Genomic DNA, 22,844 nt, shown 5'->3' on the forward strand with positions numbered 1-22,844 from the left:
CCACCCAGGGGCGTCCCACCCACAACCCTCCCCACTACTTCCTCTTGCGAAGGCGTCCTATTAAGAACGGAGCCAACTGACCAGCGCCAGTTCACCGAGCGTGCCGAGATGATGGCCGTGGCCAAGTCATGGATTGAAACCCTTCTTAAGACCGCTCTGACCAGCACGACCCCGTAAGACCAGCGACAGCTGCTATAGCGTGCCTGCAGGATCCGGACGGCACATGAAGCTTTGAACTGCGGGCTCCACTCGGGTAAAAAAGCATGCTATAATAAAAGTTTTTTCCTCCTTCTCCCACGCTTCGACAACCCGCGTAAAAAGAGCTTAAGTCTGGAGGAGCCCGACCAGCACCACCCACTCTGCTTACACTGCGGTGAAACCGGTTATATCCTTGGCCACTACGTGTACAGGAGAATGAGACTTTGTGGCTTTTGTTTTGACCCTCCGCGAACGCGCACCGGCCAGTGACCACGGCAGGTCGACGGTTATCTACGTCGAGAGGGCTATGTGCCGAGCCGTCAGACCTGCTTACCATCGGCATCAACCGCACGCTTACCACCGCCAATTCTCAGCTACACAGAGGCCGTCCGCAGAAGTTGCGGAAGCCCGCATAGAGGAAAACTAGAAACAGCACCCTTCGAAGATGAAGTAGCTCGCCAGCAAAACGGCCAAGATCCTCCACTGACCAGGCCGCGTGAAGACGCCGTCCGCACTGCAACAATGCTGCACACAAAGCTAAGCTCCATGATGCTGCAACCTAACTTCAAAATGACGCCGCCGCCCTACAAAATGACAGCGGCGTGCACATGCCGCGATCACAGAACACGAGAAAGCCGAGACCGGACTGCCAGACGAAAGTGAAATGCGAAAACGCGAACATCTGGCTTAGAAGTAGCTATTGACGGCCACACGACGAAGGCATTGGTGTACCTAGGCTCCGACTACTCAATGATCACTGAACTGTTCACTGCTTAGCTGAACAAGGTAGGGACCCTTGGGACGGCCTACAGGTGCGCACTGATGCAGGCCACATTATTACCCCATCGGGATTATGTATGGTGGCGCGACAGCCATAAGCCACGTAGCATGCGATTTTCCTTAGTGCTAAAGAAGTGCTTCTGTGACTAGAGTATGGGCACGGACTTAGTGACACAATATTGCTTTCAATATCGAGCAATATCGTGCAATATCGTGCTTTCAATATCGAGCAGCTATCGATATGAAGTCCGAGTCCATCACACTTTCGACGAACGAAGTAGGTCATACCCAATGATCGAGCGATAGCTGTTCTTGTTAGTCTATCACGTGAATATTGTTAAACTACATACTCTGGACATGCCGAGGTGTTCCCCTTGAATTGTGCGGGCGCACCTCTCCGAAGTTTGAACGGCAGCACGGGCTGACTGACAGAATTCAGCGTCTTTCATATATTTATATGCGGGGGCCCGTCTGTTCTTTTCTTCGCACCAAAGCAGGCGCGCACATACACACAGCATTAACTGTACAATTTCTCCTCATTTCTCCTGTACATTTCTCCTCATCGCGGTGGCTCAGTGGTTATGGCGCTCGGTTGCTAACCCTAAAGACACGGGTGCGATCCCGGCCGCTGCGGTCGCATTTCGATGGAAGCGAAATGTCAGTGGGTGTCAAACAACGCTAGGTGGACTGAATTAGGTGCAGAGCTACACTACAGCGTCCGTCATAATATGTGTAGCTTTGGGACGTTAAGCCCGACCAACCATTTGTCCATTTCAAGTCGTGTTATGAGCGCTAAGAGACACTGCGTCTTCTCAGTGTTTGTTTTGTAATGTTCCTGTTTTCTTTTTTCTCTGGTCACATTATTTGTGTGAAGGCATAGCTCGATGCTTCCCTGAGAGGGGAGTAATGCCGCGAAGCATTGTTCTAGACAAGGTAGACGATTGGGCATGTTGGTTGTACTATTTTGTATTATTCGTACTATTTTGTACTATGCACTGTTTCTTAACGCTCGAAGCCGCCGGCACGTAGCTTTAACATTTTTGTTTGTGACGCGAGATGCGACCATATTTATCTGGATTGATCGCGGCCACATGCAACTGATTCTCCGTTGCAAGAGACTGTTGTACTTACTTTTGGTGCCTTATCTCGAAGTTTCGTTGCCAGCATTAAACTGAACGCCGCCAAAGCCGCAGGCACTGTCGTCAACGACCACTGTGCAGACTGCATTCTATCACCGCCCCCGATTTGTTCGGTTCTTTGTTGATGCAAGCAACGACAATACAAAGTTCGTTTAGGAAATACTTAAGTCCGCTAATCCATCATCCATGGTGTTGTCTTTGCGTTTTTTGCTTTTTTTTACGCTAAGAAAAGCTCCATAAGCGCTGAGTGTTTAATGAGCAACAGGAGTGACTATTAACATTCCAGTACACGGATTGTGTATTTATAAGCGCGGAAGCCAGACTCCAAGGGCGCACGCGTGCCGCAACAATAAAAAATCACCAAAGCCCGAAAGTCACTCGAAAGTCACCGCCAAGTGTGGCCCTGTGCCTGCAGCGGTCTGCCTGAAAAAAAAAAAAAAAATAGGTCGTGTTCCTGCGGGCTCGGCATCAGTGGACGAAATCCCCGTAAATTCGCCTATTGGCGTACTGGAAATTTCTTTCAGAGCGAATATTCTAGAGTAATGGGATTTCTTAATCCATGTGATATAAAAAAATTTGCGGAAATTCATGAGCTTTCCTTGTACTTTCATGTATGTATATACGGGGTCTGTTCTGAAAGTAGTAGGACTGGTTTTTTCCTGGGCGAACGGGCTGACGAGAGGCTGTCTGCTCGTGCAGGATCGTTGAAGGGGGATATTGGGAATACTAGGGAAAATCGGCAGTAGCCTCTCGGTCGTTGAAGAGAGGAGGTCGCTCGTACTGTGAACCCCTGTCGAAACGTCTCGTCACGCAGAATCGTCGAGCGTTATGCTGGATCAACGACACGCGATCAGATTGTGAGTAAATTTTTGGTAAAACGGGCAAAGAGACTCACTACATGATTAAGGAGGCCTACGATGACGCTTCCATGGGTAGATAAGGTGTTTTTTGAGTGGCACAAGCTTTTCCGAGAAGGTAAGGAAAGAGTGGAGGAAGATGACCGCTCCAGACGCCCTTCGACCAGCAAGACCAACGAAAATGTCCAGCGAGTGAAACATTTACTTAACAGTGATCGTAGAATGAGTATCAGAATGATTGCTGATGACTTGAGCATTCCTCAAACCCAAGTTTTTGAGATCGTGACCGAAAACTTATCCATGAGGAAAGCGTGCGCGAAGTTGGTGCCGGGAGTGTTGTCAGAGGAGGAAAAGGCCAACCGGTAGGATCTTCTTCATCATGTGAATGAGGACCACGATTTTTTGCCCAGCACAAGGCGGCAATGCTGCCTCAGCACCCTTACAGCCTCGACTTGGCCCCGCCAGACTTTTTTCTATTCCCGAGAATAAAATCGACGCTCGAGGGGAACCATCACGGATCGGTAGAGGCGGTTCAACAGGCCGTGACGAGGGAGCTAGACAGCATTCCGGTCCAGGCGTTCCTGGAGGCGTACGAAAACTGTAAAACTCATTGGCAGCAGCGTGTAGGTGCGGAAGGGTGCTACCTTGAAAAATTGCAATCGTTTATACTATTCTCTTGAATAAATTTTGTTTAAAAAAAGAGTCCTACTACTTTCAGAACACACCATGTATGTTCAAAATATGTATTAGTGAACATGGAGTACATCGTTTTGATTCAATTACATGTGTATTTCTTGATTACGTACCATTTTGAATTAGACGAGCCTAGACGCTATTGTTGTAACCATACAATTTTATTTATTAAGTGTATTTCATTGTTTGTATTCTATAGTGTGTACTTTTGTTCTCCTTTGTTGTATCTTTCTTGTGTTTATTTCAATCACCCTATATGTCGAAGCCACAGCTATCTAACGGTTTTCCGGGCCTAGTCAAGCTGCAAAAGCAGCTTTTTGCCTCAAAATCCTTCCCGTTGTTCTGGAGAAAATAAATTCAATTCAATGATTTCTGTGTACTCTCCTTAGGATTTCAACATGATTTCTTGTCACTTCCATGATGTTATGCAGAGTCCACATTAATATCGGGTAGTCCGCATGCGCCGTCACAAACTCTGCACATTGCATAAAGTTTTGAAGGGAAAGCTTCACTACGGGACCTCGAGCATCAATCGCGGGCCATGTAAATTTTACCTTTAGCTGAGTTAGAGGTCAAAGCATGAAAAAAAAAGAGAAAAATAAATTGAATCAATATCCAAGACTGGGAGTGGAACCCGCGGCTTGGCTTACAAGTCTCCATTAAGGGCCACTCTGCGAGACCCCTAGGCTATCGCCGCAGACAGCACGCCTCGTGTTAAACTGCACCACACTCTCGCGCTGTGCACTGCAGAGCGTCGTCTTCATCAACTTCCATCTGCTCCGTTCCGCGGCACTGCCTGCTCGCCGTCGTTATCTACGCAACACAAATCCGTGCTTTTGCTCCAATTCGAATGTAGCAAATAATCTGAGTAGTTTTTTTGTAGGAGTCGCAAAAATTGGCTGTGGTTTAGCTCTGGTTACTCTAGTTGAATTTCGAAACCAATTGAGCGTGCTGTCTCTTCCTCGCTTCCTTCTTTCGTTGTTGCCTCTCTTTCGCGCTCTCCATAACGACTAGAATCTACTGAGGCGAAGCCCATATATATATATATATATAAGATGCGAAATTGAGAAACGCTTCGTTTATTGCGAGTCGACGTTTCGGACAGAGCCTGTCCTTTTTCAAGTCTTGAAAAAGGACAGGCTCTGTCCGAAACGTCGACTCCCAATAAACGAAGCGTTTCTCAATTTCGCATCTTATTTTAAACTAGCAACCAAGTACGTTTACCTTATTGTGCTATATATAGCACAATAAGGTAAACGTACTTGGTTTACCTTATATATATATATATATATATATATATATATATATATACCTTCCCCAGGAGGCGACACCTCCTCTCCCTCTACCCCAACGGAGCTCGTACGGTTGAGCGAGCGGTCGATGGCGGCGCCATCTGTTGAAACGCGGCTGCGGTGTTGGTAGGCAACGGCGGCGCAAGGCTCCTGAATCACGAACCAACTAGCTCAAACTATAGTTCTTCTTGGGCTCAAGGTACATCGTGGGCCACGGCATACGGCTGAAGTGCGACCACGGGACGGGCCGAGCTGGCTGGCGCAACAAAAAATCGCATCGAATTTAGCAATGCTGACACGGAACGTGAAAGCACATAGAGCTGTGGGGAACTTGGAGCGTCTTACATTGGAGCGTCTGAACAGGCCACCGTATACTGGCAGGTATCCCCAATATCCTCTGTCCCTTTCTGCGGCGTCGTATGGCTGCACGAAAGGCCACGGCTAACGACCTTCTGCTTTCTATCCGTTGTTCCCGTAGCAGCAGCGGCCCCCCCTGGTGGGCTTGGGCCGTGGCTCCCTTCCTGGTGCTGGTCCTCTACATCCTGGTCGTCGCTTTCTTCCTGGATCCGACGAGGCCCGACGGTAAGGGAGCGTGTACTGCACGCTCCTCACTTAGCCGGGAGACCTGAGTAATGAGTATCTGCTCCCTTATTTCAAAACCTATTGCTTGATTAATACCCGCAGCGAAGAAGCAGAAACGCAAAGAGAAGGAACATGCAAAAATATGGACGAACGCTGCACTCAAAACTGGTTTATTGGGAAACATTGCGGGCACAAAACAGCCCACGCGTCTGCGCACTACTACGAGGATAAAAAGGCACAACAACCACGTGCCAGGTAGCACCAGAAAACATCTTATCGTATTGCGCGAAAAGGTTTAACTTCGAAGTGAACTTAAAAACCGAAGCATCGCTAATGCAGCAATCTGCTATTTTCTTGATTTGAAAGGCCTCCAGGTGTTCACGTGCCGTTTGATACTTGCTGCTGCCTAGAATTCTAACACTGTCGAATCGTGGCGAACATGTCAAGCATGACTGGCAGTGCTTCGCCAAGCGCACATTTTCTTTTTTTTCTTCCCCGCCGGTCGTCGACAAATCGCAACGTCAGACCGACGCACACTTAAATTTCGTTTGATCGTTTGATTGTTATACACTTTTCCACACTTAAGTGGCAGCTCGTATGTCACCCCAGAAGCGCACTGCGCAAAAAGCGTGGTGTGCTTTTTTCTACACCCGCTTCTTCTTTTCTCACTTCCGGAAATACAAGGGCACAGCTTTGAAAGCTTCTCCGGTGCCGAAAAAATGAGCGGCACCCCGTACCTGTTCGCAACCTTCTTCACGTTATACGACACTTCGTGTAGGTAGGGGGCAACTTCCGGTCGCAGATTTCTGTCCCTGTCCTTCGTCTTAGGGTTGGCTTTACGTGCCTTTACTTTTTTTCATGCTAGCTTCTGCAGCAGAAGTTGCGGCTGACAAGGGGTAGCCCGCGGACAAAATTCTAGCCAATTGGTCCTGAAAGCTAGACTACATGGACGCACGATTTCTGAATTGATGATATAACGATTTGATGATTTTTATTTTTTAGACAAGGAGAGCCCTGTACAGTACTGCGCTATTGTTAACAGGATTTCAGATGCTTTTAGAAAGCATGGAAAGGAACTAACATTCACTTGTGAGACACCGGATAACGACGAACTTCAGTTTGTTAGATATTGCTGGATCATGCTTGCTGGATGTACGCCCATCGTGTTCAGAAGCAACTCTTGCCTTACGACTCTACTCATTCGAAGGTGATAAAAAAAAGAGGCGTAGTTAGCTTGTCTCTGGATTCGGCGCTTGAGAAATCGTGCGTCCATGAAATGCAGTCTAGCTTTGAGAAGCAATTGGCTAGAATTCTGTCCGTGGGTTACCCCTTTGTCGGTGGTGACTTCTGTTCCAGAAGCTAGCCTGAAAAAAGTGAAGGTACGCGCAGTGAACTCTAAGACGAAGGAGAGGGACAGAAAATTGCGACCGGAAGTTGCCCCCTACCTACAAAAAGTGTCGCATAAGATGAAGTTTGCGAACAGGTATGGGGTGCCGCTCGTTTTTTCGGCACCGGTGAAGCCTTCAAAGGTGTGCCCTCTTATTTCCGGAAGTGAGGCAAAAAGCAGAGGCAGTGGTAAACATCACACCAGGCCCTATGTGCAGTGCGCTTCTGGGGTGGTGTACGAGCTGCTACCTAAATGTGGAAAAAACCCGCCGCTGTGGCTTAGTGGCTACGGCGCTCGGCTGCTGACCCGAAATACGCGGGTTCGATCCCGGCCGCGGCGGCTGAATTTGTTGAAGGCGAAATTCTAGAGGCCCATGTGCTGTGCGATGTCAGTGCACGTTAAAGAACCCCAGGTGGTCGAAATTTCCGGAGCCCTTCACTACGGCGTCCCTCATAGCCTCAGTCGCTTTGGGACGTTAAACCCCAATAAACCAAACCAAACCAAACCTAAATGTGGAAAAGTGTATAACGATCAAAGGAGGCGACGTATCAACGACCGGCTAGGGGAGCAGCAAAGGAATTTGAAGAGAAAATAAAATGTGCACTTGGTTAAGCACTGCCAGTCATGCACGACATGTTCTCCAGACGGTGTTGGAATTCTAGGCAGCAGCAAGTATCAAACGGCACGTGAACACCTCGAGGCCTTTCAAATCAAGAAAACAGCAGATTGCTTTATTAGTGACGCTTCGGTTTTTATGTACAGTCGCGGTCAAAAAAAAAGTTGGCTGTGGCTTAGCTAAGCTTAAGCATGGATATCTCGAAGCGAAAAGCTGCGGCGATGCTCGTGGTTTAGCTTGTGGTTATACTTATGGTTAAACTTAGGTTATAGCTTTCTGGCTTTTTTGAAACGTATTTTCTTAGCTATACAAAGTTTGTACGGAGGCAGAGGAGGAGACGCGCGTGTAGGGAATGCGGTGCTGTCTTAGGAGGTTGGTTTAGAGACATGTGCTGTGGTGTGCATTCCTTTCAGGTGTACACCTAGATATGAGAGACAGGCATTTGCTTTCCTTAAAAGCAATTTTCATTTCATTTCATTTTCCTTAAGGCCCTCACGGCGCGGTTCGGGTATCCACCGAGATATGAGAGAGGCAGGCGTCGTTTGCTTTCCATAAAATCAATTTTCTTTTCATTTTCCTTCCCTCACGGCGCGGTTCGAGTATCAACCGAGATATGCGTTTTTCCTGGACTGACCGCTAGGGGGCCGGTGAGTGCGAACGCGCTACGCATCGGCTCCGTACAAACACGGCGATTTCTTCGAAGCACGAGCCCCGCAGTGCCCACCTCTTCACTACACCATTCGTAAAGGTGAGCACTACGATCAGCTCTACTTTGGTGGCCGACGGTCCCTCCTACGTGGGCCCACGGGCCGAAAACCACCCCTAACCGACCAGCTGCCGCACTAGGCCTCGCGCCACCGTGCGTTCACCTACCACCTCACCCACAGCGAGAGTATGGAGGTCCAGGTGCTCGGGGAGACCATCAACCCCAAGGACTACAATCCCAGGGACTGGACTCATATCCTGAACCTACCCACCCGCCAAAAAGATGCGCCGAAGATCCAGGACAAGGCGAACGCCAGCGCCGGCACCAAGCGTCCCAGCTGCGAGCGGCGCGTCTCGCGGCGCAAAGGTCGCAACGCCAGCCACCGTTACCTGCGGGCGATTACAAGATTGTCTTCCGCTCGAACGGAGGCCTTTCTTTAACCGACCTTCAACCGCGCCAGCTTCGCCTCGCCCTGATAGCTGCGGCCAAGGACATCCAAGATCCAGACGCCACCCAGTTGCGCATTCACCCCATAAACAACACATGCACCATGAGCACCCCTCACCAAGCTGACGCGCTTCGCCTGGTCGCCATTCAACAGCTCAAAATTCGAAACCAACCCTACGCTGTCAGTGCCTACATCGCCCCCCCGGATGGTGCAGTAAGGGGAGTTATTACCAACGCCTACTGGGAGGAAACCCCGACACAGGTTCTAGAAGACCTCATCGTGGGCAACCCTACGGCCCCCATCATTGATGCACGCCGCATGGGACAGACCCGTTCAATCCTCATTACTTTCCGGGGGGGCCCGGTGCCCAGAACCATCTCCTACGGAGGCGGCCTCCACAACTGCACCCCCTACAGAGGACACCTCGACGCATGTACAAACTGCCGTCAACCTGGACACCGTTCGGACGTGTGCACCCTTCAGCGCACACACAACTGTCCAAGGTGTGGTGTCCCCCACCCACGAGAGGACACTCCGACATGCACCCCAGCCTGCATACTATGTGGAGGCGCCCACATGACCGGCACTAGAGGATGCAAAGGCAGGGGACGCCGCTCACCACCCGCCTCACTGCAACAGCACATCTCCCGCACACCGGACCGAGACGCGGACCGCACCGACGTGCGTCGCTCCAGCAAGTCGCGTTCATCATCTTGTCGCCGCCAAGACCAGCAGGCTCGTCAACTTTCCTGGGCGGACAGAGTGGCCGGCAGAGTCAACAATGCCAGCAAGCCCCCGGCCCCTCCGCCCACACAGGTGGATCCCCGTGACCGGGAGCTCCAGGCCCTGCGAGACGAGGTGAGTCGTCTTACCTCTCTTATCCAGACCCCCACCTCCGTCCTTCCACAGCTTACACCAACCGTCCCTCCCGCCCAGCACACTCCACTACCTCAAACAACAACAGAAAACATGGAAGAGTCCGTCTCCCAATCCCCACCCTCACCCCCACCCAAGAAAAAACGAACAACAGAGCCCTCACCCGTTACCCAGACCGACCTGACATCCCTCGAGGCCCGCCTGGATGCTAAACTCGCTGAGATGGACGCGCGTCTAGAGGCAAAATTCAATCACCTCATCGACCACCTCTCCCAACGGTTCGAGCAACAAATTGAAGCGGCATTTACGCGCATGGTGCACACCCTAGAGATGAGCCTTGCACAGTACGACGCCCGCTTCCAAACAATAGAGCAGGCCCTTCCCTCGCTACACCTCAATCCGCCGCATCAATCCAGCCCACCTACCCCACAGAACTCCCCAACCAACCCACTTGCCCTCACCCCACCAAAGCTCCAGTATGGCGGGGCTCCCTCCTAATTCCTTATCAATTCTTCAGTGGAACTGCCGCCGCTTCCGGGGCAAGCGCGCACCCCTCCAACTCCTCCTCCCCACACTTCCCACGCCCCACATCCTTCTCCTTCAGGACACACATAGCCCTGCCACACTTCCTAGCTACACATCTGTTCACTCGGACGCCACGAATACACCCAGGGCGTCCACACTCATACATCGCTCCATTACACACCAAACCCATTACATCACCTCCGAGACGCCGTGCGTAATTACAGAAATCATACAAGATACACACTCACTACCATCGATGTTTGTCGCCAATATATACCACCCACCATCTCACCCGATGGCTTCATTGGAAACGCTACTGCGAGATCTCCACCGTCTTGCAGGCAAGCATCCATTGATTATCGGAGGAGACTTCAACAGTCAGCATACTGACTGGGGCTACCGCACCACCACTGGACGAGGCCGGCGTCTCTGGTCCTTGGTACAAGAGCTCCGCCTCACAATACACAACAACTTTAACACCCCCACGAGGATTGGTAACAGTGTCAGCGCGGACACCAGCCCGGATTTGACACTGAGCCGCAACCTTGTTGGTATTACGTGGACCACAACGCGTCATACATTAGGAAGCGATCATTACATCCTCTCCGTTACAGTACCGTACAAGCAAAGACAGGCCCGTCACCTAACACACAAAATCACCAACTGGGATGCTGTACGCTCCGCACGGGCGGCCCTCCCTGACGCTTCCATTATAGACATCGACCAGTGGGTGGCATCACTCATGAACGATGTCTCCACACACACGCGAACCCTTGTCACAACATCAGATACGCCCACCCTCGACACTCGCCTGGCCCACCTTTGGGAGGCCCACCATAGCATCCTAGAGCGCTGGAAGGGGCAAAAGCTCAATCGGACCCTTAAAAAGCGGCTGGCCGCGCTGCAAACACAAATTACTGAGCACGCTGAGGAGCTCTGCCGATCAAACTGGGGTCAGATTTGCGACAGTTTGGCTGGCATTCTGTCCTCCAAACGTAGCTGGCAACTCCTCCGTCACCTAATTGACCCCACGCAATCCAAAACAGCCACACAACACCACGTCACACGCCTTATACACAAGACCGGCCTTTCTCCTGACGCACTCATTAATATACTTAGAAACACACATACAACTCCCGGTACCTCAAACCCCCTGCCCCCCTATACAGGCGCCCCGAATGCCAACCTCGACGCAGAGATCACGGAGACAGAAGTCAGAGCGGCCCTCCTGACTCTCCGTTCTAACTCCACCCCAGGAGTTGACCGGATCTCTAATGCCATGCTCCGCAATTTGGACGATCAATCGATCACCCAGCTCACGGAGTACTTCAACAAATGCTGGCAGGAGGGCACTCTTCCCCAATCCTGGCGTCACGCCAAAATCATATTCATACCAAAGCCCCACAAACCACTTACACCCTCAAATCTACGTCCCATTTCACTAACCTCATGCCTAGGCAAGCTTTTCGAACACGTCGCACTCGCTCGACTCACCCAACACATGGCGGAGCAAGACCTCTACCCGCACAGCATGGTGGGCTTCCGTCCCCATCTGTCAGCACAGGACGCCATGCTCCAACTCACGCAGGACATTTTCGACCCCCTCATTCCGGGTCACACAAAAGCTGTCTTAGCCTTGGATCTCTCCAAGGCCTTTGATCGCCTGGACCATCAAGCGATCATGGCGGCTCTCTCCCCCTTGAACATAGGTGAACGTATGTACACCTATATTCAAACATTCCTTACTAACCGCACGGCCGAAATTCACTTCGGTCCCCACATCTCCCCCCCATACACCCTTAGTGGGGTCGGAACCCCCCAGGGGTCTGTCCTCTCCCCTTTCCTCTTCAATGTCACTCTCATTCCCCTTGCCCACAAGCTACTAACCATCCCTCACCTTCGGCATACACTCTATGCCGATGATATCACGCTATGGACCACCCATGGCAGTGATGGAGACATAGAGAACACCCTACAGTCCGCGGCTATCCTCACCCAAACGCATGCGCGGAGTATCGGACTCTCCTGCTCACCGGAGAAGTCGGAGCTCCTCGTAATCCGCCCCACAACACGAAACTGTCCCACAGCCCCCATCACCGTGACACTGGAAAACCGGCCCATCCCGGAGGTAAACACTCTCCGGGTACTTGGCCTCCACATCCAGAACAACGGGAAAAACACACTCACCATACGGAAACTCAAGCAGACAACTGTGTCGATATCACACCTAATCCGCCGCGTTTCTGCACACCACCGGGGCATGAAGGAGCATGACCTATGTCGTCTCATTCATGCTTTCGTCCTCAGCCGCTTTATCTTCACGCTCCCCTACCTGAAACTCCAGGCCGGGGAAATCTCCACCCTGGATGCCATGATTCGAACAGCATTTAAGACAGCATTACACCTACCCCAAAATACCTCAACCGAAAAACTCTTTCAACTAGGCCTGCACAATACGATAGGGGAGCTTATTGAGGCCCACCGACAGACACAATACATACGTCTCGCGAGAACCACCACCGGGAGACACATCCTACACACCCTTAGTATACGCCTACCAGTTACCGATCCCACACAGCTCCAGGTCCCCCGCCTCATTCACCGCGATTTATTTATTAAACCTCCCCCCAAAAACATGCATCCCACCTACCACGAACCCCGCCGCAGAGCTCGCGCACGGGCACTCCACAAATACTATGGCACGGAACCGTATGCCGTTTGGGTGGATGCCGCATGCACGGGCGAGGACGCGGTTGTCGCCATCACGAACCCCTCCCTCCAACCCATTGCCACACTTCACATAACCCCTACTGCCACTTCGGAGGAGGCCGAAGAGGCCGCCATTGCCCTGGCCATCACCCGCACGGAGGCGCGATATATACTGTCAGATTCCAAAACTGCCATACTAAATTTTGCTCGCGGGAGAGTTCACGTCCCTGCATTTCGCATACTGGACTCCCTCGCCGCGCACCCGCCCCGCCATGTGGAGCTGATATGGGTGCCTGCCCACTCCGGGAATCCCGGAAACGAGGCCGCCAACGCTTTAGCCCGAGCTTCTCTCAACCGGGCACCGGCGGCCTCCGACCTGGGGTTCTCGCGGGAGCGCATGCACTCATTCAGTGAAATGACGCAGGCCTACAAAGCCGAGCGTCGGCTCTACCCCCCACCTCATCCCTCCCTCGACAATTACCATCAGACACTTTGGAGGCGGCTCCAAACACGCACTTTGCCCTCCCCTTATATACGCTCGCGATATCACCCAGTCCACACGAACCCTTCCTGTACCCTCTGCCACCACCCCAAAGCCACCCTCGACCATATTCTTTTCCTCTGCCCGGCGGATCCTCCCCCGCGGGGCCTGGAGCACCTTACCACTTGGGAGGCTTGGGAGACCCTACTGCGCTCCGAGGACCCGGCCAAGCAAGCCATCGCCACCGGCCGGGCTGCCAGCGTCATGAGCCTCCGGGACATGAACGTTTGAGTGCAGTGGGGCCGTGCGGGGGCCCAAGGACCGACGTGTCCAAAACTCCCTTGTTATGAATAAAGTTTTCATCATCATCATCGTTTTTCCTGGCGCACTGTTTGTCTTATATTTTTTTTTTATTTTAAGACGGAAGCCTTTAATGCCTCATCCCTGTAAGCAGTTGTTGTCGACAAAAATGTCACGCTTTTCAATTGGTCGAAATGGTCGCACGTCACAGTGCGCGAATTTCAAACGAGGCCAATTGCACTTTGGCTAGTAACCATGCAACCAATTAAGAGGATCGTATAGTGATGCTCCCAACTAAGTGGTACTGAGTTTAGTTCATTGCATAATTAACCAATTAGCGTAATTAAGCTTCCTAGTCAGACCAGATAAATAAATAAAACCGAGAAGGAATTTGGCCGAGTTCGGGAATTGAACCAGGGTCTCCGGAGTGCGAGGCGAGCACGGTAACCACTCCGCCATTCCAGCTCGATGGTTTGGAATGAACAAAGGCGCGTCCGAGCAGCTTATCACCCCGCCCCCAACATGCCCGCCTTGGTAAGGAAGGACACCATAATCACTTCACGCGATCTGCTCCAGCACTATCGTCTTTCTCGCCAACTCTATCCAGGTCCGCACCAAGAACTTACAAAAACAGAGGCCGTCACATGGCGCCAACTCCAGACGGAAACTTTCCCCAATCCCAAAAGATTCCATAATATATTTCCTGAACGGTATATGGCGATGTGCAAACACTGCAATATCCCAGCAGACCTCCTTCATATGGTCTGGACTTGTCCACGACAACACATGCCAACACCCACACAGCTACGCAGCTCTACCCTAGACGACCAACGAACGCTCATCGGTCTCGCTCTAGAGGCTGCCAGATTCCAAGGAGTCTTGGCCGGCCCCTAGATCTGGGCCTTCGGCCCCTTGACTGTTTTAATAAATGTTTACCAACCAAAATCTAGTGAATACGGTGTCTTCGTTCACTCCCATCTTCCTCCCTTCCCTTAGGGCGAGGTTCAGGTGCCCACCGAGATATAGGAGACAGATACATTTCCTTTCCTCAAAAACTAATTGACCAACGAGCAAGGCGTAGAGCCGGACGGGCGATGGCGTTCTGTCGATTCACTGGCAGCGTTGCAAGACGGTATCGCGGTCCACTCTCAGAGGCGAAGCTTACCACCTTAACCACAGATCAGTGACACTAGCAGCAACACTGCGCTAAGGCTTTCACCTCTCCGCGCTTTAGGTCAACAAGCGCCCCCCCTGAATTTTTGGCCCCGCCGCTGTGGCTCAGTGGTTACGGCGCTCGGCTCCTGGCCCGAAACACGCGGGTTCGATCCCGACCGCGGCGGACGAATTTCGATGGAGGCGAAATTCTAGAGGCCCGTGTGCTGTGCGATGTCAGTGCACGTTAAAGAACCCCAGGTGGTCGAAATTCCCGGAACCCTCCGCTACGGCGTCCCTCATAGCCTGGGTTGCTTTGGGACATTAAACCCAATAACCAACCAACCAACCAACCCTGAATTTTGTGATATTTTATTTCTGTCATGTCTTTTTTATTGTTGTTTGTGTCAGCGGCGGCGGCGGCCACGTGCGCCGTGCGTGACTCGGTTTCGCGCATGCGCAGAAGTGGCAAATCTGGGCTCCGGCCCACGCGAAGCGGGGTGTTGACTAGCCTAGTGAAGCTTTTCGGTTCAAATTGTGAGACCTACGGCACCTGCGCAAGGAGCGGCTGTCGTGCCGCACCGCGGCGGTGCTATCTCCGTCGGGCGCTCGCTGTGAGGGTGCAAAGAGGGACGACAAAGCTTCGCCCTCACTCTCTCCTGGGCACGTCACATGACTGACAAATTTCAAGTGCGGCGTTCGGCTGTTTCATGGCTGTGCTCAGTACGAAAGTGGGAACTGTAATGCGTGCTGCGTCTATCCTGCGTGTGAGCTTCAGCGCCGCACTAGCGCCTGCTCGGATACCAGGTGTTTCAGGGAAGGTGATCAGTAATTTTTTAAAAATAGGATTTTTTAGGTGAAGGGAAGCTATTTGCGGCATAGTAATTGCAGTGCTGGCGGTCGTCAAAAACTGGCGAATCATGTTAACTAGTAACACTTTTAATTAAAAACTGATAGTGAACTTTCTAAATATTGTCGATAGGCGGCCGCTTTCAATTTGCGATTTGTAGCCTGCCGTCAGTAATAACCATATCCGTTTTTAGAATTTCGAAAATGCGAATCGGCTTGTCTCTACACGGCAAGATATTCTGGGCCTTCGCGGCGCATGAAATCGGAACCGCTTGGCCGATGAGGGCATAGAGCCACAACCACAAGCTCGCGTCACACAAGGGGGCAGACACGTGGCTTACTCTGCCCCCTCCGTCTTTTGCTGCCTTGCTTTCTAAGCGAAGCTGAGTCACTGGCTGCCGCGCTTGGCGAATGAGTTTCTTGCCCTGAATGCACGGCTTGCGGCTTGGACTAGTTACAGTGCTGAACTGTTTGCGTCTTGCGAAATTTGCTTATATGTGTATCTGTTTTATCCTCCCCATTCCAACATACCAAGAGCATGAACTGGCATCACTGACCTTTTTTTTTCTAGGAAAGCACCGGCAGGTCAAATTATTCTCGTCCGGGCAGATTAAAATGAAGTTACGCGCTTACTGTTATTTTTTTTTTCATTTTTGCCCTGCAAGTAATTTGAGGCAAGAAATGCGCTGTTCAAGAAGAACAGCGCGAAAAGACAAGCACTAAAGGAAGATACACACAGACAGGCGCTGACTTGCAACTAAAGATTTATTGCTCGGAACGTGGAAATAAATACATCAGGCTCCAAGCAACAGAAAGAACACATAGGGGTGATACACACTTGTGCATGCACACAAAACATACCAAACAGATGCAGCAGCATTACTTCCTTGCAGATAGAAAATCTAATTCTTTCGTTGACAAAGATAAGGAGGGACTACTTACACATGCGTCCTTTAGCTGGGCGATTTCAGCAGCTTCAATGATTTCTCGAGTCAGCGTATTGGGGTGTCTACTCAACACTTTTGTTTGTTGGAGGAATGGTTGGCACGTTTTGCTTTCGCAATCTCGGCAGTGGATGCCGAGGTGCCCTTTAACAGTATTATAAACAGTGATATTATGTTCTCTCAGGCGCTCGTTCAAGCATCTGCCCGTCTGGCCAACGTACTGTTTCCCGCACGAAAGTGGAATGGAGTAAATGACACCTTCTTGGAATGCAACAAACTGATTTTCATGCTTTATGGAACACTTTTTTGGCGTGAATTCGTCATTTACTTGTTGGCACAGTTTCCCAAGCTTTTCGGGAGCCGAAAAAACAACTCTTACTTGAGCTTGGTTGCCTATCTCCTTTAGTTTATGGGAAAATTTATGAATGTAAGGAACAACTGTTGTCTTTTCTTTTACCTTTTCTATGCATCGAAGAATGCATCGACAAACACGACGTTGTTGCCTTCCAAAATGAGGCAGGCATCTCCATCTCAGGGTTCATAGAACTGCCTGAAGTGTATTGAAATTGGACATTTGCTATCTGGGATGGTGTTCCTTACCTGGAGAAAAAAAGGAGTCTGCATCGGCTCATGCATAGCGCCCGTGCTTAGTGATCTGTTGCTCGCACAAAAGGACAGAAGGCTCCAACGACAATTAGAAGGGTCAAAAGCTTTGCGCTGTTTTCGGTTTGTTGACGATTTCTTTGTTCTTTAAACACCGATGTCCACAATTTTGAACCAGTCAAGCAAGAGATTCAAGATATTTTTGTCCAGCTGCCTTCATCCACTCACGTTGACTTCCGAAGTTCCTGAAAATAACACGATTACATTTCTTAATCTTAGACTCAGCTTTACGCCGAATCATACCTGCTGGTCGTTTGAACCGCGAAGCAACAAGCCTCTACTTCCATTCGCATCGTCGCATTCCAAGCTAGTTAAACGCGCCGTGGCTAAGTCTTGCTATAACAACGCTCTAAATAAATCTTGCATTCACTCTCAACAAGACAGTTTCAACCAGCAAACTGATCGCCTTGTGAAGGCAGGATATCCCAAGCAACTGCTCGTGTCCGTTTCTGAGTCGATGCTCGCAAGTTTAAGCAAAAACAAAAAGAATGTTCTGACAGAGTCTGCCAAGGTAAAAGAAAAGACAACAGTTGTTCCTTACATTCATAAATTTTCGCATAAACTAAAGAAGATAGGCAACCGAGCTCAAGTAAGAGTTGTTTTTTCGGCTCTCGAAAAGCTTGGGAAACTGTGTAAACAAGTAAACGACGAATTCACGCCAAAAAAGTGTTCCATAAAGCATGAAAATCAGTTTGTTGCATGCCAAGAAGGTGTCATTTACTCCATTCCACTTTCGTGCGGGAAACAGTACGTTGGCCAGACGGGCAGATGCCTGAACGAGCGCCTGAGAGAACATAATATCACTGTTCATAATACTGTTACAGGGCACCTCGGCATCCACTGCCGAGACTGCGAAAGCAAAACGTGCCAACCATTCCTCCAACAAACAAAAGTGTTGAGTAGACACCCCAATACGCTGACTCGAGAAATCATTGAAGCTGCTGAAATCTCCCGGCTAAAGGACGCATGTTTCAGTAGTCCCTCCTTATCTTTGGCAACGAAAGAATTAGATTTTCTATCTGCAAGGAAGTAATGCTGCTGTAGCTGTTTGGTATGTTCTGTGGGCATGGACAAGTGTGTATCACCCCTATGTGTTCTTGTTGTTGCTTGGAGCCTGAGGTATTTATTTCCACGTTCCGAGAAATAAATCTTTAGTTGAAAATCAGCGCTTGTCCGTGTGTATCTTCCTGTGGTCCTTGCCTTTTCGCGCTGTTCTTCTTGAACATGGCATACCAACTCGCCCAAGCATCAGTCCTAAAGAAATGCGCGCTCAACGGTTGTTTTCCTTGCACTGTCACTTTAAACACAGTAAATTATCTTCACATTTTTTCACTTCAAACGACATTTCGTTTTCCCGGTCTAAAATTTATGGTTGATAAAACCTTGTGCTCGAAATGTTTTTATTGCGCCCCCTGCCCTTCGTTGCCTTCGCTCTTCTTTCCCGTTTATTCTTTGTATTTTTTAATAGTTTTAACAGCTTTCAAATTGGTTAAAGCATCCGCCAAGATTGCTCAATGAATATAGCGTTCACAGGAGTAGCATGAGTATGTAAGGACGTGAGCAGGGTTAATTGGTTTTGCATTATAATTAACAAGGCAGTGACTCGTTCGTATTCAACAAAACGTGAGTCAGCACACGGCACGTATAAAGCCATCTGTGCTGATGTCTTTTTTCAAGCGATCGTTTGTAAAATACAAAGGAATGAAAACACAGGGCCTGACAGTCTGCCGACATGAGTTTATGGATTTTGTTTCCGAGCTACGCAGGTGACCATTACAAGGATTAAGTGCAATAATATAATGTTAGTGACATTTAGGTGGACGGTAATGACGCTCGAGTGGACTAAATTAAACTTGAGCTTTAAAAACGATGTCCGACATATTCGACAGTGCAACCATCAGGAAAGAAAATCTGTAAAAATCTATTTATTACAATGGAGAAAAATTGCACATGTGGAAGAAAAAAAATGACTGTCTCAGTCAGCAGTTACGCTGTGTGTACTATCGCGATGGAAAGAAATGCTAACAACGCGACGCCTTCCTTTTCAAATTTCTTTTCATTGCGCTTTTAATTGGGTGGTAAGAAAAAGACTTCAGGGGTGTCCTAGAATGCACCAAGGAAGAATCTAGCTTGTTTCTGCCACTTACCGAAGTAAAGGCGCAATGAAAAAAAAAATAGGAATAACGAAGCGCCTAGGCTCTGCTTAGTTCACATTTCTTTCCATCGCCCCTGTACAATACAAGAGCAGAATTACACCACACGCTCGAAAAGCTGTCTGTCCTTCCACGGGAATGAACAGCAAAAAAAGGTCTTTCGTCGCGCGCACAGAGCACTCATTCGTGGCCGGCGGAATGCTTGTCCAGGCAAGGATAATTCTATGCTTCAGGTCATCATGGCTGGAGGGCTGCGTCGTAAAACCTTATTCACGTATCCCCAGAGGAAAAAGTCCAGGTGAGATAAGTCTGCTGACCTCGGAGGCCAACTAGTCGGTCCATCGCGCCGAATCCACTGCCGGGGGAAGTTCGTGTTCGAAACGTCCACAGCACGAGAGAATTAGTGTGATGGAGCCCCGTCATGCTGAGACCACATCAACTTTAGCACGTTAAGTGGAAGTCCTGAGGCGAAGTTCATAACCACATCATTTAGGACGCGCTCGGTGTAGTTCCTGCCGGTGAGGTTCCCGGCCTACACTGCGTCCTTGAAATATCCCGCACCATACACTTACGGACCACCGAACCTGATGTCCTTGTCCTCGTATGGATTGCGGCCGACCAATAATGGGCGTTGTGCAGATTTAGCGTGGAATCTCTGAGCAAGTGCGCTTCATCGGTCCACATCACGTTGTATAAATATTCAGGGCTGTCCTCGCATATGATTAGGCACGAGTTACAGCTACAGGTTTATTGGTTTATTGGGGTTTAACGTCCCGAAGCAACTCAGGCTGTGAGGGACGCCGTAGTGAAGGGCTCCGGAAATTTCCACCGCCTTGAGTTCTTTAACGTGCGCTGACATCGCACAGCACACGGGCCTCTAGAATTTCGCCTCCATCGAAATTCGGCCGCCGCGGCCGGGATCGAACCCGCGTCTTTCGGGCCAGCAGCCGAGCTCCGTATCCACTGAGCCATCGCGGCGGGTGGGTTTTCGAATGGTGCCAGAAATGGCCCAAAATAGTTGAGCGACAGCTGCGAGGGTAAGCGCGTTTTCGGAATTTTAACAGCTGATACGGTTATTACTAACGGCCGGCTGCAAATGACTAACTGCAAGTAGGCGCCTATCAGCAGTAGTTAAAAATAAAACTGTCAGGATTTAATTCAATACTTTGCCGGTTAAAACAAATCGCCTGTTTTTTGACGTCCGCCAACACTGATATTACTATGCCGCGAAAAGCTTCTCATTACCTCAAAAACGCTATTTTTTAAAATTACTGATCACCTTCCCTGCAACACCTGCTATATCGCGTCCCCCGTGCGCAGACCGGCCACGGCAGGCAGGCATTCGGCATTCCGGCTAAGCGCGCGGCCATTACGCTTGCGGAGTGTCCCAAGTCAGGTTCGCAGTCCATATTTGCGAGCGTCTCGCGAGCGTGTACGCCGTAGTCCAGTGCTCGGCGCTTGGGCAGGTGGCACACTTGCATTCAGGCTCTCAATAGAGTCAGTGAATGAACGTTTTGTTGACAAATTCAATTAAGTCCTGAAAGACTTGAGAGCAGTCCTCCGTCAAGGACCCCTGCGGCATTCGCTGAGGCCCGGGTGCGTCCCGGGACGGGGTCTTGACGCGACAATAACTTGTTCTGCCCTATTTCTTGAGCGCCCTAATGCCCGGGCATCGTGCATCAAGGCTCACTGCGCATGGTCGCGCGGGGCGTACGAGAGCGAAGCAGTATCCAGGCGGCAACGGCGAACCGCGCGCACTCCGCTTCCGTACAGCCGCACGGCAAACGATGCAAAGTGGAGGCGCACTCTTTCATACTGCTTCAACGGCGCACTTGAAGTTTATAAATCGTGTGACGTGCCGAGGAGAGAGTGAAGGCGAAGTTTTGTCGTGAGTCGATGCACCCTCTCGACGGAGATAGCAGCGCCACGGTGCGGCTCAACAGCCGCTCCTTGCGCCGGAGCTGTGGGACGCGCATTTTTGACCGCCACTGTACACTTCGGAGTTCATCCGTTTCGCGCCGCTATTATAAGGTTTTTGAAGCGAAAAGCTTCACTCGGCTGGTCAACACCGGGTCTGGCGCGCGCCGTGATCAATTTTTGGTCACATCTGCGCGTGCGCGAGTCCGCCGCGTCACGTCACTGGAGAGGCGCACGTGGTCGGCGGAGCCGCCGCCGAGCGCGGATCCGGCGGTGGACCTTCGCCGTCGTTTGCGCCCTCTGCGGGTGTTTACCGAGTGTGCATCGGCGCGCGCTCGGCTTCCTCGTATGACACTCACCGAAGCTTGTCGCTGATATCCAGGCTTAACCTAAGCTAAGCCATGGCCAATTTTTTACGGTATTACATTGGCACGTGGTTTTTGTGTTTTTACCCTCTCTGTAGCGCTCAGACGCTTGGACTTTTTTGTGCACACAATTTTTCCCAGTAAACCAGTTTTGAGTGCAGCGTTCGTCCATATTTTTGCATGTTCCTTCTCTTTCTGTTTTTGCTTCTTCGCTGCCGGTATGATTCCAGAATGGTACCAACTTGGTAAAATGTTTAGGGGAATCCCTCAAGGTGGAGTATATCTGTAATAAGGGACACATTGACATCCACCCGAGCGCAGCCATGCGGCTACAAAGGAAAGCTATGCAGCTTTGATTTGCCTCAATTGCATACTTAGTTGCTCCAAGTAAAAATATCAGAGGTAGTAAGTTGCGTAGTGCCTTCATTGGCATTCATGTCTGGTACTTTAATAGGAAGATTTTTTTATTTTTCAGAAAACAATTTTGCTACGTAGAGTCCCTACGCACAACCTCGGCATTCTTACGTGCTTGCTTTTCACTGCACCACACCCTGCCGACGCCTGAAGGTATCCCCAGAACCAGCACTCCACTGCTCGAACTATATGGCGCGCTGGGCTTGGACGCTGCCAGCTTCGACGATACAGAAATCTAAAGGGCATGGTTAAAAAAAATAAAAACTGGAATTAGGAATCGACTACTCCCCCGTATTTTCGAATAGCGCAGGAGGACGAAAAGCATGGTTGTTTACAATGAAAAAATAAAGGCTACTCAAGTGATCATAAAAGAGCAGTTCAATGTAAGACACCATCACAAGAAACTACAAAACCCTACAGCATAGCCAGTCACTGAAATAATTTGGATCAAAGTATGTGTAAGGAAATAGAAAACGCCAAACCAATAGCACTCGTTAGGAAAAAAAAGTGCGCTCAAGAAAAAAAGGAAGTGCTAATAGCAAGACAGGTCCTGTGTGCGAGAGAAACAGTTGCGCCAGAACTTTTGAATGAGTCATCCTCTAGATTAATATTTTGTTCTTGATGTGTATTGATGTGTATGCGGGGCGGGAACCACTCAAGCTGTTCAGCTTTTTTTCCCTAACCTCCCCCATCATGTTGAGGGAAATAAAGGCTATTATTATTATTATTATTATTATTATTATTATTATTATTATTATTATTATTATTATTATTATTATTATTATTTAGTATTTACGG

The 22,844-nt window shown here is 50.0% G+C and overlaps 1 protein-coding gene across 3 annotated transcripts in view; it reads left to right on the forward strand.

Annotated features, from left to right (window-relative positions):
- LOC149337714 (uncharacterized) overlaps window positions 1-22,844 on the forward strand; it is a 149,976-nt gene that overhangs the window by 70,375 nt on the left and 56,757 nt on the right. For all 3 annotated transcript variants that reach the window (XM_089553479.1, XM_089553477.1, XM_089553478.1), the window contains exon 2: window positions 5,438-5,541. The gene's annotated coding sequence lies outside the window, so the exon portion shown is untranslated. The remainder of the gene's footprint in view (window positions 1-5,437; window positions 5,542-22,844) is intronic.

Source organism: Amblyomma mixtum, chromosome 7 (assembly GCF_055824585.1).
Source record: "Amblyomma mixtum isolate Tamu chromosome 7, ASM5582458v1, whole genome shotgun sequence".
NCBI classification, from domain to species: domain Eukaryota; kingdom Metazoa; phylum Arthropoda; class Arachnida; order Ixodida; family Ixodidae; genus Amblyomma; species Amblyomma mixtum.